We start from the raw sequence: 6,730 nt of genomic DNA on the forward strand, positions 1-6,730 counted from the left end.
TGTTTTCTTCCTGTCTGATGGCTATGGCGAGGACTTCCAGTACTATGTTGAATAAGAGTGGTGAAAGTGGACATCCCTGTCTTGTTCATGATTTAATGGAAATGATTTTCGTTTTTTTTCCCATTGAGTATGATTTTGGCTGTAGGTCTGTCATATATGGCCTTTATTATGTTGAGGTATGATCCCTCTATTTCCATTTTGCTTAGTTTTTATCATAAATGAGTGCTGGATTTTGTAAAATGCTCCCTCTGCATCTATTGAAATGATCATATGATTTTTTTCGTTCATTTTGTTTATGTGATATATCATATTTATTGATTTTCAGATGTTGTACCAGCCTTGCATCCCTGGAATAAAACCCACTTGGTCATGGTGTATGATCTTTTTAATGTATTGCTGGATCTGGTTTGTTAGTACTTTAGTGAGGATTTTAGCATCTATGTTCATCAGGGATATTTGCCTGTAATTTTCTTTCTTTGTAGCATCTTTATCTGGTTTTGGGATTAGGATGATGCTGGCCTCATAAAAAGAGTTTGGGAGTTTTCCCTCCTCTTGAATTTTGTGCAATAGTTTGAGGAGAACAGATGTTAATTCTTCTTTGAATGTTTGGTAAAACTCCCCTGTAAATCCATGTGGACCAGGACTTTTGTTTGCTGGGAGTTTTTTGATTCCTGCTTCAGTTTCATTAGTTGTTATCGGCCTATTGAGGATTTCTGCCTCTTCCTGATTGATCTTTGGAGGGTTGTATGCGTCTACCAATTTGTCCATTTCCCCCATGTTGTGTAATTTGTTGGCATATAGTTGCTCATAGTATTTTCTTACAATCCTTTGTATTTCTGTTCGGTCAGTTGTTATATCACCTCTTTCATTTCTGATTTTATTTATTTGGGTCCTCTCTCTTTGTTTATTTGTAAGTCTGGCTAAAGGTGCATCAATCTTTATCTTTTCAAAGAACCAGCTCTTGGTTTCATTGATTTTTTTGTATTGTTTTTTTAGTGTAGATGTCATTAATTTCTGCTCTGATTTTTATTATTTCCTTCCTTCTACTTCCTCGGGGCTTTTCTTGCTGTTCTCGTTCTAGTTCTTTTAGTTGTTGTGTTAGATGGTTCATTAGATTTTTTTCTTCTTTCTTGAGATAGGCCCGTAATGCTATGAATTTTCCTCTTAGGACTGCTTTTGCCATGTCGCATAGATTTTGGGTTGTTGTCTGTTCATTTTCATTACTTTCCATGAAGTGTTTGATTTCTTCCTTGATCTCATTGGTAACCCAGCCATTGTTTAATAGCATGCTATTTAGCCTCCGTGTGTTTGAATATTTTTGCATATTTTTATAGTGGTTAATTTCTAGTTTCATGGCATTGTGATCTGAGAAGATGCTTGATATGATTTCAGTCTTGTTATATTTGTAGAGACTTGCCTTGAGCCCTAACATGTGGTCTGTTTTTGAGAATGTTCTATGTGCACTTGAGAAGAATGTGTATTCTGCTGCTTTGGAATGAAATGTTCTGTAAATGTCAATTAAATTCATTATGTCTAGTGAGTCATTTAAGGTCTGTGTTTCCCTGTTGATTTTTTTGTCTTGATGATCTGTCCAGTGCTGACAGTGGGGTGTTAACGTCCCCCACTTTGATCGTGTTGCTGTCAACTCCCCCTTAAAGTCCCCCAAGAAATTTTTTATATATTTAGGTGTTCCTGTATTGGGTGCATAAATGTTTATAAGGGTTATTTCCTTCTGTTGGATTGATTCCTGTAGTATTATGTAGTGACCTTCTTTGTCTCTTGTTTTGGTCTTTATTTTGAAGTCTGTTTTGTCAGAAATAAGAATTGTTACTCCAGCTTTCTTTTCCTTTCCATTTTCATGGAATATTTTACTCCATCCCTTCACTTTTAGCCTGTGTGAGTCTTTTGCTCTCAGGTGGGTCTCTTCTAGACAGACAGCATATATTTGGGTCCTGTTTTGTTATCCATTCAGCTACCCTATGTCTTTTGATTGGACCATTTATTCCGTTTACATTTTAGGGTACTACTGATATAAACTTGTTTAATGCCATTTTTCCCCTTTATGCTGATGTACCTTTCTCTCACTATTCTTTATTTTTCTTAAAGCATGCCTTTTAGCATTTCTTGCAATGCTGGTTTGGTGGTACTGAACTCCTTTAGCCTTTTTTTTTTGTCTGGGAAGCTCTTTTTTCACCTTCAATTTTAAATGATAGCCTTGCTTGGTATTGCAATGTTCATTGCATGTTCTTGCTTTTCATTACTTTGAGAACTTCATGCCACTCCCTTCTTGCCTGAAGCCTTTCTGTTGAGAAATCAGCTGTTAGCCTGATGTGGGTTCCCTTGTAGGTCATTGCTTGTTTCTTTCTTGCAGCCCTTAATATTTTCTATTTGTCCTTAACATTTGCCATTTTAATTATGCTGTGTCTTGGAGTGGATCTCTTCGGTCCCTCTTGTTTGGAACCCTCTGTGCTTGTGTGGCTTTCTCCTTTGCCAACCTAGGGAAGTTTTCTATCATTATTTCCTCCACCATGTTCTCTATCCCTTGCTCTCTTTCCTCCGCCTCTGGAATCCCTATGATGCAAATGTTGTTTCCCTTCATGTTGTCCCAAAGCTCCCTTACTGTCTTCATGCTTTTTAAGTTTTTTTCTTTGTTTCTTTTTTCTTTTTTTAAATATATCTTTATTGATTTCAGAGAGAGGGAAGGAGAGGGAGAGAGAGAGAGAAACATCAATGACGAGAGAGTCATTGATCCACTGCCTTGAGCCTGCAGCCCGGGCATGTGCCCTGACCGGGAATCAAACCCCGATCACCTGGATCCTAGGTCGATGCTCACCCGCTGAGCCCTGCCCTGCCAGGCTAAGTGTTTTTTCTTTTTGCTGCTCTGATTGAGTGATTTTTTTCTACCTTGTGTTCTAAGTCACTTATTCTATCCTCTGCTTCATTGAGCCTGCTTTTAATTCCTTCCAGTGTATTCTTGATATCAGATACAGTATCCTTTATTTCTATCTGATTTTTGTTTATGTTATGTATTTCTTTTTTTATATTTTCCCTAAAGTCCTCTATCTTATCTATCTTATCCTCTATTGTCTTGTTTTTCTCTTTAAGTTCCTTGAACATCTTCATCATCAATACTCTGAACTTTGTTTTAGATAACTTGTGTAACTCCATCTCATCAAATACTTCTGCTGGCGATGTTTCCTTTTTTTTCTTCTTCTTTTTTTAAATATATCTTTATTGATTTCAGAGAGAGGAAAGGAGGGCGAGAGAGAGAGAGAGAAACATCACGGATGAGAGAGTCACTGTTCGGCTGCCTAGCCTGCAACCCGGGCATGTGCCCCGACCGGGAATTAAACCCGGATCTCCTGGATAATTGTCCGATGCTCAACCGCTGAGCCACACCTGGCCAGGCTCCTTTTCTTTAATTTGGGGATTGTTTCTTTGTCTCCCCATTTTGTTAGGTCTTAGTGTTTGTATCTATATATTAGATATATTTGCTGTCTCCCAGTCTTGTGGGATGGGATTTTTGTCTTGTGGGTCCAATGCAGCCCAGAGGTGTGTTTTTCTTATACTTCTGAGCTCTTTGCTTTAGGTGTGTCCCTTTTGTGGTTTCTTTATCTTCTCCTGTTGTGATTAGGTCTAGATTTTTGTTGATCAGTCTTTGGGAGGACCCTCCTCTCGGGTTGGCTAACTGTGTCTCAGTCCCAACCTCGTCATGTAAGCTGTTATACTGGTGCTGGCAAGACAGGACAATACACAACTAAAGTTCCAGGAAACAAGAGGTATCTTACAAAATATTTTGGCATTCACAATGAAAACAACTCACGTGAAAATAGAAGTGGGAGAGTGAAGAGAGAACACACACACACCAAAAAAAGCTTAAAAAAAAAAAAAAAGAGAGAAAGAAAGGAAAGTAATGCTTAGAGAGAGAGACGTATATTGTTGTTAATAGTGGTGAAAATTTAGAAAATAATAATAAACTAAAATGTAAAAAATAAAGAAGCTACTGGGAGATAATAGAAGCAGAGAAAAGATTCCTGAAAGAAGGGCCAGCAAAAAATTAAAAGGGAGAGAACAGGAATAGGATTATAGTTGAAAATGAGAAAACAAAAATACAATAAAGAGAATAAGAGAAACTAACAATCAAACCAAAATAGAGAAGGGAAGATAACAATAGAACAAAAGAAAAGTAGAAAAAGAAAAAGAAAAAAAAGTTATGCCAATGGATCGAGAGGAGACAGAATGATATAGCCCAGTCAGGAAGGGAGTCCGGTAAGAGATTTTGTGGAAACTATAGAGGAAAGCTGTAAACTTGGTTATAATGATGAATTCCCAGTTGTTAAGCAGGGAATATCAAGAAAGTCTTGATAGTAGAAGCAAGAATAAAACAAAACAAAGCAAATAAACAAAACTAAAAACAAGCTAAGCAAGACAAAATTCTTTTATGAAAAGGAGAAAAGGATTTAGTTAAAAATGTTTTTTAAAAAAAATAAAAATAAATTATTATAAAATTTAAAAAATAAGAAAAAACAAATAAATTTTCTCCCCTTTCTCCTCTTCCTAAGGAAAAAAGAGAAAAAACAAAAAAAACAGACACACAAACATAAAACAAAACAAACAACCAAAAAAACCCAAACAAAACCAAAACGAAACAAAACAAAAAAACGGAAGAATGAAAGACAATCAGGTGAGTTTCTTCTGGGCAGCTTATGTTGTCTGCAGCTCACTATTTTGTGTGCTGATTTCAATTCTCCTGAGAGGTACTTGTGTATCAGCCAATGTGAGGAGCCGTCTAGGTTTGGCTCTGGTGTCCTTAGGTAGGTGGTTGATCTGAGGCTCTCCGTGGACCACCTCCTCTTGTCAGCTATTTTGCAACCTTATAGTTGCCTGGTCTTACTCGAGTCTTCTGTAGAGTCTTTATGGTTCGGGATGGCTAGTGTAGCCCAGGGTGTCACTCCCCTTACTTAGAGGTTTCGCTGTCAGGCACTCACTGTGTGGGAGTTAGTCCCTGTTCCACAACCAGCTCCTCAGTCCCCACCCTGTCCTCTGATTCGAGTTCCCTATTCTCTGGCCTGCTGCAGTTTCAGATTGATTTCAGCCTGTTGTCTTTTCTGTATGGGCTGTTTCATCGACCTGGGCACAGTGGGTTCAATTGAAAAAGCATTCTGGTGAGCCCTTTGCCTGCCCAGCCCCCAGCAGGGGTTTTCAGCTTTTCCTCCAGTTCCCAAACAACAGTCCCTGAGAGTCTTATTCTTGTAATGTCCTCCTGTGAGCTTCTCTCCCTTCCCCCTCAGGACCTTAAATATCCTTTAATTTCATCATCTCCCTGTGATTATATGTGGTCCATAGGAGTTTTTCTCTTTTGTTTCTTTTCACATATTCTCTAAGGAAGAACACTATTCCATAGCTTTGATAAGCTATCTGAAATTGTTCACATGGCTTGGTTAATCTCTCTTTTCATTTCTTCAGATCTGAAACAAACTCTCACAGATCTCTGCTGACACATTTTCCTTCCTTTCTCTTCCGTTGTTGAGTACAGCTCAAAAAACATTTGCTTACGAAGCACTCTGTGAAGTAATGGGAATAAAAGAGACAAAATCCTTATCCCTGGGAGTAAAGCATCCTCTTTTTAGAAATCTTTCCATTGTAAAAGTAGATGAGAAAAGAATCTATGTGCCCCAGAGCAAAACCAAAAAACAACCATTTTGTTTCTTAAGAAGTAAGGGCAAATGTAATTTTATTCTCAATAAGATTTTTATGCTTTACCAAAAAAATAGTAATAACATCTTGTTTTTGCATAGTGCTTTTAACTTTTTTAAAGTTTTCCTTTTGAGTTTGTAGTCCTGACTTTGTTAAATTTCGTATCTCAGTGAATGGAGATCAAATTGACGTGAGGGAAATTTCACAAAGTCTTAAGTACAGTTCTTAATTATTTTGTTTGTTTCTAACAACTACTTTTTTTTCTGTTCTTTCTCTTGCACACCTTTATGTTTCCTAAGAACTCTCTTAGTAACCCTTATATAATTTTCTTTGTCTTTGAAAGGATATCTATTTAGATAATTAAAGATGCACTTCTGCCTTTCACCATCTAAGTTCAGCCCCTATGAATGATTCTCTGTCTCTCTAATGAGAACTTGTTGAATTCTACTAAATACATCTGTTCCTTGTTCTGTAAATCCTCACAAGTTGGAGCATTTCCAGATAAATAGATGATAAAGGACTATAGCTATCCTGTATAATCTTATCAACATTGTCTCTGCTCTCCTGAGTATGAGTTAGGGGGAAGTGAGGGGTGCTTTAAAAAAATACAGTAATTGTAATTTATCAAGGAACCACATCTTTTTCCTAGAACAAGGGTGGATAAACTACTGCTAACTGGCCAAATCAGGCCTATGGCCTGTTTTTCTATACCCTTGGAGTTAAGAATGGTTTTTACATTTATAAAAGGTTGTAAATTAAAATGTAGAAAAAAAATGTGGAAGAGAGTTTATGTGGCTGGCAAAGCCTAAAATATTTACTGTCTGGCGTTTTATAGAAAAGTATCCTGACTCATGTCCTAGATTATTTTTAACAGACTTACTGCAGTATAATTCACATACCTTATAATTCACCCATTTCTAGTATACAATTTAATAGTTTTTAGAATATTCAGAGTTGTACAGCTATCAATACAATCTCATTTTAGAACTTTTTCCTCACTCTAAAAATGCCTTGCCAATTAGCAGTGACTTTC

The sequence above is a fragment of the Miniopterus natalensis genome, chromosome X, assembly GCF_054644295.1.
Source record: "Miniopterus natalensis isolate mMinNat1 chromosome X, mMinNat1.hap1, whole genome shotgun sequence".
NCBI classification, from domain to species: Eukaryota; Metazoa; Chordata; class Mammalia; order Chiroptera; family Miniopteridae; genus Miniopterus; species Miniopterus natalensis.